At 52.1% G+C, this 12,508-nt stretch overlaps 1 protein-coding gene and 1 non-coding gene across 3 annotated transcripts in view; both read left to right on the top strand.

The window, feature by feature from the left end:
* Nucleotides 1-12,508, top strand: part of LOC142821626 (zinc finger protein RFP-like) — a 394,289-nt gene that overhangs the window by 264,465 nt on the left and 117,316 nt on the right. The window lies entirely within an intron of this gene.
* On the top strand, nucleotides 5,333-5,405 carry TRNAF-GAA (transfer RNA phenylalanine (anticodon GAA)). The gene has a single exon. It is a non-coding gene; the product is annotated as a tRNA-Phe (tRNA).

Here is a 12,508-nt window from a genome sequence, read left to right as displayed (position 1 = left end):
CTAGAAGTAACAGACAGAGGGAGGTGGCTGTAGCAGAGCAGAGTCTGTCTGGAGACAAAGCGGAGCCTGAGGATGAGAAGGCCCATGAGAGGCAGAGACTCCAGAGCAGCGGGGGGCTAGTTACTTGGTCTGGCAAACTGACAGAAAATCTCCAGGCCCTGAGCATGGTGCGGGCGAAGCCTATGGGGACTACCTAGTCTATCAGATTTTATTATTTTCCTTGTTTGGGGGTTTAGAAATCACGTCTGAGCTGGTGGATTATTCTTATTGTGTGTAACTAAGCATTGCAGTCCAGGGATTTTCCTTGCATAATTAATTGGGGTTCGTTTTTGCACAAGAGGCTTTTGCGCAAAGAGGAGTTGTGTCGACTGGGGATCTCCCTGCCTCCTGCTTCCCCTGGCTTCAGCCTGACCTTGGCCTGTAATGCCTGCTTGGCAAGTAATCCTTAGGTTGCTCTGCAATTGACAAAAAGTTTGTGGGTATGAGCTGTCAATCCCATTTCTTGGCTGCACAGGCCTTGAGACCCCTCCAAGGCTGGAGGGAAATGGGGAATGGCTGCAACTTGGAATTCAAAGGTGTTGCCTGGGACCATGCATTGGAACAGTTTTGGAGACACTTTTCTTTTTTCAGAAGAGGCTTTTCTGACATTTGGTCCATCTACACGGGCCCAAATGGGAAAACCTTCTCTTTGGGAAGAGCCTTATTCCTAATACAATGAGGAATACAGGCCTTCTGAAAGAACACGCCCACTTTTTTGGAAACTGATCTAAAAGAGTCAACCCATTCCGTGAACGCAGCAGAGTTTTTTACAGATACAAAAGCTATCCTGGAAAAGCTCCCTAGTGGCATTATCACTAAGGAGGGCATCATGGCTTACCTGGTTAAAGCGCCTGCCTTGTAAGCAGGAGATTGTGGGTTCTCATCCCAGTGGTGCCTTGTTGTAGCCTTTGCTCATGTTTTCCTCTGTGCTTCTGGGACATAGAAGTGGCCTCCTGTGGCCACCCATGAAACTGCTGGCTCAGGAAAAGGCTGATTGGGGAGGTGCATTGGGAAGAAAGAAACCACAAGCCTGGAGGGGGTGTAGCTGCTGCTGTGACAGGTGCTGGCAAGGCAGGGCTCTGCCTCCAATTGCTGGGACAGAAAAGCCAGCTCCAGCTCCACATGCCCTTGTCATTTCCTTGGGGTGTCACTGCCTGGAGAATCTGCGAGGGATGCAAATGTAGACACTCAACATTGGAAATGAAGCTGGGATTTAAATATCCTGCACTTCATTTGCATATTCACTGACTGGTGCTACTTCAAAATACTTTATTTTGAAATACAAAACGCGGTTGAGATGCGCTTATTGCGGGAGAAAACCCTTCGTCAGAACTAACCCTTAAACCTCATTTCATAAGGAGTAAGGGTGATTTTGAAAGAAGGGTTTTCTTTCCAAAGAACTGCCTAGACAGCACCTGTTAGTTCAAAATAGCATATTTTGAAATAGCAGCCAGACATGATTATGCAAATCTCCGCTTCATTTGCAATGTCACTCAGCTGAATTTGCATTGCTCTCTGGAAAGAGGAATGGTGTGTAGACAAACCCTCACATAGGGGATATGCAGAGATCAGAATTTCCCTGCCTGCCACAGCTTGTCTGACTACTTTGCCCATTTCCTGCCTCCCTGCCTGAGCTGACCAAATGGCTGAAAGGGACAGCAGCTGCTGATGGGTAGGGGGTGGGGGGAGAAGACCAGCAACAAGACCCTGGAAGCAAGAAGGGCCTTCCCTGGCCACCCACCGTTCAGTCTGGTGAGTCTGAAGGGGGAATTTTGACTGACAGGCTCCTCTGAGCTGGAATCCCAGCTCCCACAGCAGTCAGTGGAAAGGGGAAGCCCAGTAGGGACTGAAAACCACTGCTCCAGGGGAGGTTTGAATTCACAACCTCAGCATGTCTCCTATTCACACTGCTTTATAAATACCGTGCACTGACCCATTGTGCCACTGGAGCAGATGTTTGAAAGTTTTCTCCAAAGTCCTTACATTGAGAAAGTGAAGAAGCACAAAGTAGAATTGAGTCAGAGGGGCAAGAAGATCAATTCTCAAGGATTTACACAAAACAACAATTCCCCAGCAGGTCCCATTGAGATTTGAACTCAGCTTGTAAGATTCAAACTCCTGACCCCTTACACTATGGCTGTGTCTAGACTAGCCATTTTTTTTGGAAAATCAGCCGCTTTTCCAGAAAAACTTGCCAGCTGTCTACACTGGCCGCTTGAATTTCTGCAAAAGCACTGACTTCCTACTGTAAGAAATCAGTGCTTTTTGTGGAAATACTGTGCTGCTCCCCTTTGGGCAAAAGTCCCTTTTGTGCAAAACTTTTGTGCAAAAGGGCCAGTGTAGACAGCAGAGATTTGTTTTCCGCAAAAAAGCCCGGATCGCAAAAATGGCAATCGGGGCTTTTTTGCAGAAAAGCACGTCTAGATTGTCCATGGATGCTTTTCCACAAAAAGTGCTTTTGCAGAAAAGCGTCCATGCCGATCTAGATGCTCTTTTCCGAAAATGCTTTTAACGGAAAATTTTTCCATTAAAAGCATTTCCGGAAAATCATGCCAGTCTAGACGTAGCCTATGGGACTATCACACGGCTCTGTGCTTGAGGTTCTCAGCTGGTAGCTGAAACGCTGCTCTCCTTGCTTTTTCCGTTCAGCTGCGTCACCTCTCCAGACCCTGCTCCAACTGCATGTGGGCTCATGGCAATGAGCTGGCTCCCTCTCCGGCAGAGGAAGGAGAAACATTGCCATGTTCCTCCTGCTTAGCTGGCTGGCCCCAGGTAAGGTCACATGAGATTATCCAAACACATCCCCATCAGCCCACAGCCCTGTTCCATATCTAGGGCCAGCACTGGGTGGGCAGTGGTCAAGGAGGCAGCGACTCACAGGAAGAAGTCAGGGGCGGGGCTAATGAGATGATCTTGATTTGTCAATGCCAAGCTGTGGCCAAAAAGGGTGAGGCAAGGATTAAACATAGGAGTAACACCATGGAAGTTCTTGCCATATGTTAGCACCTGCCAAAGCCTGGGATTGAACCAGGGACCTTTAGATTTTCACTACCACTCTGGCACCCCAGCTCCTCCCTTCCTTCAGGCTGCTGGCACTCCTGATGATGGAAAAGGGCAAAGACTTTGCAAATTTCATGACTACAGAAGAGGCTGGTTTCCCTGACTGGGAATCAAACCCAGGCTGCAGCAGTGAAAGTGCTGAATCCTAAACACTAGACCACCAGGGAGACAAAAACCTGAGCTCTCTGCTCAGCTGCACTAGCTCTTCTCAGGCCACTTTCACTCCCCTTCAGGACATGGTCCATTCTCTGCGAAGGCGTGTGATGCAGGCATATTTTGTAGCTCCAGACTCTACCAGAAGATGCCTTCCAGCTCTTTCCCCCGACCGCACTCTCAGGGACAGAGACGTGGCCCTGCCCCTGTGCACCGTGGGGGATGTGCCTGCCCTTTGCTCCCTGAGCTGATGAAGCCCTACACAGGACAGCCCTAAAGCCAGGAACATTTATTTCCCAGGCAGGCTCAGCAGGGCCCACATTGGTGTGGAGGCGCCTTCGGGCCCCTTAAAGGGAGGTTCCGCTGTCTGCTCCCCTTGCTGGACCTTGGTGAGTCAAACGTCCCCCAAGTGTCCTCCAGAATAGTTATGAGAACAAGGCGGAGACATTCCTGCTCCCTGCACAGCTGGCCTGGTCACTCCAACCCTGCTGCTTCAGCCCCCTGCCAGTCTCATTCCTACTCTTCTCTGCTGCCCCATCTTTTAAGTGGCGTACGAGGCAACGTTCTCATGATGATCTAACAACCCTTCAATCACGGGAATGCCCACCCTTTTGTTCTTAGTCACCGAGCCTCAGCGGCGGATTTAGGGCAGGGCGAGCGGGGCAGCTGCCCTGGGCCCCACGCTTCCCAAGGCCCTACGCATGCGCCTTGGCACCACAGTGCATGCGCTGTGTCAAAGAGGGGGCCCTGCGAAATTTTGCTGCCCGGAGCCCCGCGGCACTCTCATCCGCCCCTGCAGAGCCTGCCTCTTTCTAGTACGAACTCCCTGTCCCAAAGGCAGAGCTGCAAGCAGCTCAAACTCTGTTGCATTTAAGAGCAGCCTCTGGAGTCAGATCCTGCAGCTTTAAGCAGAGCTCCGGTATGAAATCCAGGGAGTTCAAACTCTCCCACTGCCTTGCCAGTCACAGTGGCCTCTGCAGCCACTCCAGGCTTGTGGTTGACTCCTCCCCAATCAGCCTTTTCCTGAACCAGCAGTTCCATGGGTGGCCAGGGGAGGCCTCTTCTGTGTCCCAGATGGACCTAGGAAAACGTGAGCAAAGGCTACAACAAGGCACCACTGCGAGTTGCATCCAGGATCTCCTGTTCACAAGGCAGGTGCTTTAGCCAGCTGAGCCATGGTGCCCTCCCCAGACAGGGTTGCTCGGTTTATGGTCCAGGACAACACCTTTTACACAAAAAATGAGGCGTAACGTTAGTTTGAACCAAGGGCTTTGGTTCGAACTACCGCGTCCCGGTACACACTTCCTGGTTCAAATCAGGTGTGATTTGGTCTAGTGCGCCGGGCGAGATCTTGCTAATGAAGCATGGGACATTAAAATCCCTGCTTCATTAGCAATTTCAGTTGCCTACATTTGCATCCCTAGTCCGAAGTAGGGAGCAAATGTAGACGTACACAAACAGCACTCTGAACTGAGCCCATTAAATAACAGAATATTTCAGTTCCATCATAAAGTGTAACAACTATTTCATTTCATGTAGTGATATGAATCATCATAGCTCGTTTGCTAAATCAAGAAGATGGACAATTGTGTTTTATGCCTCAAGGGAACAGATCAGTGTAAGATACCGAATGGCTACGGAATGTATTGCAGTGTTAATGGTCTTGTTAATTATCCCTTTTTTCAGTATTTTTTCTTCTATAAAATTATGAAACTATATTTAGCTAAGCTGTTTGTGAGTAACTGGTGGGTACCACAGTAGCACACATCCGCATAAGCGCAAACGACCTCACTAGTGGTGCACATTATGAAACTCACTCCACCCATGGATGGAAAATCTCACAGGAACACGGCCCCCCGCCCATCTGCTTCCCCCCCATTGGCAGCTAAAGTCCCTTTCAGTCACTAGGACACCCCAGGGAGAGAGGCAGGAGTGGGGCCAAGTGCAAGTCAGTCTGAGGGGGGGCAGGCAAAGCTCATCTTGCCTTTCAGGGCCACTGGCAGCAGCATCTCTCTTGTATACTGCTGTGGAGAAAAACATGCCTGAGAGAAGTGGCAGCTTCAGAGTCTTTGAAGCAGTTGCTGAAGTTGCTCAGTGGGGAGAGTGTTAGACTGAAGATCTAAAGGTCCCTGTTTCAATCCCAGGCTTTGGCAGAATCCTTTGCCGATTTATGGCTTAGTCTCTTTTGGCATCTCTCCATCTCTGGTAAGCAAACATCTGCAGTCAGAGTTCAAAGGCTGAATCAAGAGGCCAAGAATGATGTCATAAAGCTGATGGTATTTCAGGGTTAGAAACTGGAAAGGGGATTTCATGCCACCTCAGAGATTGTTGACACAGTAGAACAGGGCTCTTGGCTTCAGCTGCTCCCAGCCTTGCTTCTCTGTTTTTAATTCCATGCCCCCAGGAAGGAACATTAACAGAGCCTGCCTCGGACTAATTCTGAGGCTTCCCCATACTGAGGACATGCTGTTTCTATTTTCTTAGACTGGAAGTTATTAAGTCAATTTAAGCAATTTCAAAATAGTTTCCAAATATAGACATGCCCTTATAGTCCTGGTCTTCACAACATCCTCTAGCAAGGAGTTCCACAGGTTGACTGCGCTTGTGTGAAGAAATTCTTCCTTTTGTTTGTTTTCAACCTGCTAATATCATGGCGCACTCTTAGTTCTTCTATTATGGGAACAAGAACAATCCCTTTCCTTATTTACAGTCTCAACAACAGCCATGATGTATAGACCTCTATCTTATCTCCCCTTGTCTCCACTTTTCTAAGGTGAAAAGTCCCAATCTCTCCTCATATGGCAGCTGGTCCAAACTTTCATCATTTTTGTTGTGCTTTTCTGGACTGTTTCCAATGCCAATGGGAGCTGCCTGCCTGAAGCCCTCCCCCCTCCACTCAGGCTCTTATTCCCCCAGGCACTTGACACCTGCAGCCTGTGCAGAGAAGCAGCTGTCTGAGAAATGTGCTGGGCTGTTGGCCAGGGCTCAGCCAGGTGAGTCTCCCAGCCAGAGCCTGCCTCTGGCACCCCAGCCCCTCCTCTGGCTGGACCTTGGCAAGTCCAACATCCCCCAAGTGGGGGTGGCCTGCGGTGGCATCCAGAATAGTTGTGGCCTCCAGAATAGTTGTGGCCTGCGGTGGCCTCCAGAATAGTTGTGAGCATAAGGAATCTCTTGCTCCCAGCATCTTGCCGCCCAGCTTCTGCCCAGTCAGCAGCAGCCACAGCCCCTTTCGACCACTGGATCAGCGCGGGAAGGGAGGTGGGAATGGGGCCATTCTGCTCACAGCGCACTACATCATATCCTGCACGTGCAGGCTGCCTGCGCACAGCATCCCAGCCTGCACATGCTAGCAGCTGGCTGCTGAGCACAGGGAGTGGCTCTGGCATCGGCGAGGGCTTCATGTGCGGTGGCAGCTCATATTTTCCTAGGTCCTCCTGGCTTAGCTGGCTACGATACTTGTGCTACAAGTAAGAAATCTTGGGTTCAACTCGCACTGGTACCATCTTGTAGATTCTGCTCACATTTTTCTATTTCCTTCTGGGACACAGAAGAGGCCTCCCCTGGCCACCCATGGAACTGCTGGTTCAGGAAAAGGCTGATTGGGGAGGAACATTGGAAAGAAAGAAACCACAAGCCTGGAGCAGGTGCAGAGGTTGCTTTGCCTGGCACTGGCAGGCAGGGCTCTGACTGCAATTGCTGGGACAGGTGAGCCAGTGCCAAGTGCCCTTGTGATTCCCTGGGGGTTTCAGTGCCCAGAGACCCTGCAAGTGCAACCTCTGCAGCTCCTGCAACTGTGGAGAGTGACTCTCGTCCCCCCTCCCTTGGGATGGGCAATGGCAACAGGTGGAGGAGCTGGGAGAGAAGTCCCAGAGAGCAGCCCCATGACTAAGCTGGTCAAGCAGCTGCTGGGTATGGGGGAGGTGAGGGAGGCAGCCCCCAGTGGTGCCTGGTCAATGTGTCTGCTCTCCCTGCCATCCCTCCCTACGTAGCTGGAGTTGGCCATGTCCCCACAGCAGGAGGCCAAAGGGGGCAAAGAGCAGAAGTGCTGGAAGCTGGTGCGGGTGGCCTCTGGGTTTGATTTAGTGAGTCTTAGTTGGACTTGCTAAATCAAACGCTGTAAGATCGATTGTGGCCATTCATCCCCACGTCCTTGTTCTTCTGCAGGACACGGCCAAAGGAGAGTAAGGACTAGCCAATGGGCATCCAGATCAGATCACACCCTTGTTGAATGGATGGAAACAGAAACCAGACACACACACAGAGCCGGTTTGAATTGGTTCCAGCTGAGGGACGGGTTTGTCTGGTTTATGTGCATTGGCACTAGAGCATGTGAGGGGTTTGTGGTCATTTGAAGAATCCCTGTTCAATAGAAATCCAAAGTGTGACACACCTGGAGATGTAAAAGTTTCATTTCAATTGATGAGCTTTTTAAGGGGGCACTTGTTTCACCCCCAGAGCAACCGTGTGTTTGTATCCAGTGTTGGGAACGGAGCAGGAAACGAGGCTTTTGTGTGACTCACATCTCAGGTGGGAGGGACCCTCACTGACCCCAGCGTGTGACTGGTCCTAACAAGGGATTTGCCCTGAAAGCAGCAGAGCTGGGGCAGGGCAGGGAGTCCTGGGAGATGAAGCAGCTGGAGGGAGCCAGGAGAGCAGAGGCCAGCCTGAGAGCTGAGAGTCAGAGGTGCCCACTCCACTTTCCCACCACAGGTCCCATGGTGTAAGGGGCAGCACTCAGGACTCTGAATTCTACAATCTGAGTTCAAATCTCAGTGGGACCTGCTGGGGCCGAGCAGATTGGTACAAGTTTCAGGTGCTTCAACTTCCATGCACTGAGGTTCAACACAGAAAATTTTGTTCCTCTTGCTGGGTGTCTGAGGCCCACTGGAGCTCCATCTCCAGACTGAGCAGGCAGGCGGGAAGGGCCTGATGCCATCATAGCTGAAGAGCAGGTCACCCGCTCGGCCCCTGAGCTCAGCCCCTGCTGGAGGCAGCTAGACAGTGTGAGCGGGTTAGAGGGGGGATTGGGGGAAGGGTCCTGGGTCCCAGTCATGCACATTGGCACAAAGACCAACAGCCCCTGCACAAAGTGCATTGTGGGAATAAGAGTTGGGGCAGCAGGAAAGGGGCCGGCCCCTCAGCACCAGGGCACAGGCAGGAGAAGGTGGGAGTGAATCCTGCTACCTCTGCCATGGCTTGGCCCACGAGGGCTGGGGTTCAGTAATTTTTCACCCCAGCTTTGTGGGAGGCCAAGTAGGAAGGGGCCACTGCAGGTTCACAACCCCCTGGCCTGCTGTGTCTGTGGAATGGGGGGAAGAGGACACACACTTGTCACTGGGGAACAGGGCGCATGGATCCCACTAGTTCCTGCAGAAAATGAAACAGGCTGAGCATTTTAAAGAGAACAGGCCAGAGCCCTTCTCCTGTCCCTGGAGAGATGGAAATGGGGCCGTTCCGTGTGGGGAAAGAAGTGGGTGTGTCGGGAGGGGGGTTCGAGTTCAAACCTCTCCACAGACCAGAACCCCACATTAGGGGCACAAAGGAGACTCCAGGCAGCCAGGCCATGGGGGTCTCTGAGATGCCCTGCAGCCTGTCCCACCTGGCTGTTGCCATGGCCCCTCTGTGAGGTCACTGCCTCTCAACCAATGAGCTGAGGTGCTGCAAAAGGCCCTTGTGATGTCACTGCTGCCTCCCAGGGCTCATGTCCTGCCCCTGGCCAGCCCCTTGGCATGTGTGAGCTGCTCTCCCTGCCCCCGTCACTCAGGGCTGGTTCTGGGGCTCAAGCAGGGAACATCAAAAGCTGCTCAGGAGGCCACATGCCCCCAAGGTCACCTTTTAAATATCAGGATCTATCCCGTCCCTTCCCCAAGACCCCACCCCTTTGCTGAGCCCCTGCCCTCCCCAAACCTTTCCATGGACTCTTGGTTACTAATGGACACTCGCCACTAATGACATAATCACACCCCAGCCATTTTGCTAGGGCTGCAGCTGGGGAGAACAGTTTAATTTAAATAAACAGTTTAAGCATTTGAACTGTCTCATGTTAGTTGATCAAACTTCATTTTAAAGAAAGGAAAACATTACGGCCAGCACACAAGGTTTTAATGTTGCTTTATTTATGGCAGGGGTAGGGAACCTTTTGTGGGTCGGGGGCCACTGACCCGCAGAAAAATCGGGGAGCACAAAAGTGAGAAACAAAAAACCTCTTCTAAAGGCCCTCAGCCCTCTCTGATGTGGCCCCCAACTAAGACACCTCAGGCCTCTGGCGTTCCAGCCCCCATGGCGTGAGGGGAGGGACAGGCAGGACTGAGGTTCACATTTACTTTTCTCGGGCTGCAGAACTAGTGGATTTTGTGGACCTGCTTAGTCTATTGGTTTCTAATCAAAAACCTGAACCACTCAGCCCTGATCTTAGCAGTGTCAGAGGGCCAGGTAAATTGGTAAATAATCCCAGTGCCCAGGCCTGATGGCACCTGCCCCACAGAATTCACACGGCAAACTTGGATCCCAGAGCACAGGGGAAGTTGGGGGGCTCATTGCTGGGCTGTGGGGTGAAGCGTCAAACCAGCATCCTTCTGTGGGGCTGTGAGTGTTGCTGTCCCTGCTGTACAGACAGGGCCAGGGAGCCATTCACTAAAGAGGCCAAGGTCACTCAGAGAGTTAGAGCCAAGATCTGCCCCCAGCTCCCCGCCCCACCCACTGAAGCTCTCACTACCTGTCTGCCATGGGGCTGTTTGCATTGGCCTCGCTGTTCTGAAACCAGGGTTAAGCCACGGCTGAGGCTCTGGGCAGGGGGCGGGGGGGGGGGGGGGGGGTCTGAGTGTGGGACGGGGAGCGTGTGTTCCTCTGGCTCAGCTTTTCCCTTTATTCTACCCCAGCAATTGCCCTGCTGCAAAGCAGAGAGAAGAGATGACTGGTGCTGTGAGCTGCAGTGCAATGGAAAGGGTGTTGGATTTCTAAGCTGTAGCCATCAGTATAAGCCAGACCAGCCATTTAAAGATTGTGGGTTCAAATCTCCCTGGTTTCCAGGGCAGCTTTTACAGAACAGACCTGCCCCTGTTGCAAGATGACAGGGAGCTTGTGATCCCAAGACCGCTGGAGGGGGTCACAGCTCACAGGAGAGAGTCCCTGGGCCACTGAGACCTGCCGCCAGGCCAGCGCGAGCATCAGGAAGCGCCAAGCCCAAGGGACCCTAGCGGGAGCTCCCCGATACCCAGCGCCGGACCCACCAGCAGCGCAGGACGGCGGGTCACAGCCCCGCAGCAAGTAACGGCCCCAACGGCCCCTCACAACGGCTCCCGGCTCAGGGAGCACGGCGCATGCGCAGTAACCGCGGCGCAGTCTGGTCCCTTTCCCTGCCCGTGAGCCGAAAACCCGACTGCGGCGGAGTAGAATGGCCCGTCAGACCGCGCATGCGCAGCAGGCCCGTGACTCCAGCGCCAGGTCGTAGCTCAGACCGGGCGCTGCTTGGCCACGCCCCGGGCCAGAGGCTACTTCCGCTTCTCGGAGCCCGGGCCGGCTCGCAGGTGGGGCGGGGCTTTTGCAGCGCGTGTAGCGACCCGGGGGATTCCCTCCCTGCCGGGCTGGGAGCGGGGGCGTGTCCCGAGGTGGGCGGGGCCGGCGCGCGCTGCTGGGGTTGCAGGGTTCGCTCTGGGCCCCACGTGGCTGCGCGGGCGGGGAGGCTGCGGCGGCGGCATGGTCGAGGGATGCCCAGGTGGGCCAGTCCTGGATTCTGCCCAGCGCGTCTGGTTGGACCCGGGGCGGAGGGGGACGGGGGATGCTCACCTGAGAGGCGGTGCCACTGTGGGCTCCTGCCTGGTCACTGCATGTGCAGCGTTTCTGGCGCAGCCTTTGCCCGTGTCTCTGCCCGCGCGCTGTGAGTGTCCCGACGGGGAGGCAGGAGGCGGGGCTGGGGGGGGTGGTCGGGGCAGACTCAGGTCTGGTGGGGGGAGGGGTGCCAGGTAAAATCTGCAACACCGAGAGCAAAGCCCCAGTGCGGGGGACAGGGCTGTTAAAGCAGCTTCCCCAGGGGGATGAGGCGCGAGTCAGAGAGTGGTCCTGGCCAGGGGCCTTTGTATTTGCTTCAACATTTATTTTAATCCCTTATTCACCTGGGAGGCGCTGGGCAGGCTCAGGAGGCTGCAGACCCCCCCCCCCCCCCCCGCCCGGCCCACTCGAGTTGTGTGTTTGTGCTGCTGCATTTGAAAGATGTTTAAAATATAAAAAGGGAGCTAAAGACAGGACAGAGTCTCATCGCTTTTCTCTTGTCTTATTCCCGGGACTCACAGAATTGCTCTCCCGTCTCTGCGACTCATTTTCATAGTTTTCCTCTGTGCAAATGCAATGCCTTGTACTGTCACTACTCTGTGCAATGCAACTCAAAGTCCTGCTACTTCGAAACAAATGTAAGTAAAAATCAAAGTAATCTTCTGTAAAACTACTTCAGTGAAAGTACAAAAGTATCCTATCTTAATTGTACTTAAGTATGCAAAAGTAAAAATTACTTGTCCTATGGAACCCTATGCTTAACCACCCGAGTTCTTGCAGGTCACCACTAACACACACAAACACGTGCTATATAAACACTTATAATATAAATCTGTATTATATGCACACCTATACTATACATTTTTCAATGATGGAATTTAACGATACTCACTGCCTTCATTTATAAAGATGAAGAGGGACCAAATTAAATACAAGTCAGATTACAGAAATGTATTTATTTTGTCCACATTCACGGTGTGCATTTTTCCGTTGTCATGATTAATTTCCAAAATGTTTGTTCAACCATAAGAGCTTCTTTTTTCAAATGTACCAATCCTTGCTTGTCTCTGAAAAAATGAGTCCATCACATGGAAGAATCTCTCACAGGCAGCTGATGGAGACAGAGGTCTGTTGGCCCTGGTGCACAGCTCCCTAATTCTAGAAAAAGAGTGCAGCAGCTCCATGGTCTCTTCTGAAGATGCCAAATACCGATCAAGCTTCTTTTTAGTTTCATTTGTCTAAAATGACAGTCTTACCTTTTCTAATCCCAGTTTCATGCGTGTTCCAAGTGGTCCTAATATTTGGCATCAAGATGTCAGTTGCTATTAGCTCCAGGTCCTTAATTATTTCACCAAAACATTTCTGAATGGTGCACTGAAGTGCATCTACCAGTGGCCTCAAGCGGGCATCCTGTTCCTTTGCAGTTTTGAAACCATCAAGTATAATTTAAACTTAAAAAACAACAAATGGTCTGGTAACACTTTATAGA

Source organism: Pelodiscus sinensis, chromosome 31 (genome assembly GCF_049634645.1).
Source record: "Pelodiscus sinensis isolate JC-2024 chromosome 31, ASM4963464v1, whole genome shotgun sequence".
Lineage (NCBI taxonomy): Eukaryota > Metazoa > Chordata > Testudines > Trionychidae > Pelodiscus > Pelodiscus sinensis.
Note: the sequence above shows the minus strand (reverse complement) of the source record. Positions and strands in the feature narration are given on the sequence as shown.